The following is a 388-nucleotide window of genomic DNA, read 5'->3' as shown; positions in this document are numbered from 1 at the left end:
GCCCCCGGGCCCCACCCGCCCCGCAGCGCGGCCCCGCTCGCTCTTCCCCTTTCATCTCTGCCCATCTCCACTCATCATCCCTTTTCTATTTTTAGCCGGTAGACTTAGGCCTTGGCGCCAGGCCGTTTAAGACCTGTCAAAGTCCTTCATATTTCCCTCATGTCACATGGACCTTTCGCTCCCTTCCCCGCGCCATGCGAGGGCCGTAATTTGGATCTGTGAGCTGGTGAGCAAATGCAATTTGCTCTTCTCCATCGCTGTGTTGTCTCCGTGACCCCAGCCAGCAGGACGGCTGGTGTCCTGTCCGGGGCACTTACACAAATTGCGGGTGATTGATGAAAAATAACAATTCTCACAAGCAGCCGGGCCTCCGCCTTCCCCTCCTCCC

This window comes from Egretta garzetta, unplaced genomic scaffold, assembly GCF_000687185.1.
Source record: "Egretta garzetta isolate BGI_Z169 unplaced genomic scaffold, ASM68718v1 scaffold112, whole genome shotgun sequence".
Taxonomy (NCBI): Eukaryota; Metazoa; Chordata; class Aves; order Pelecaniformes; family Ardeidae; genus Egretta; species Egretta garzetta.
Note: the sequence above shows the minus strand (reverse complement) of the source record.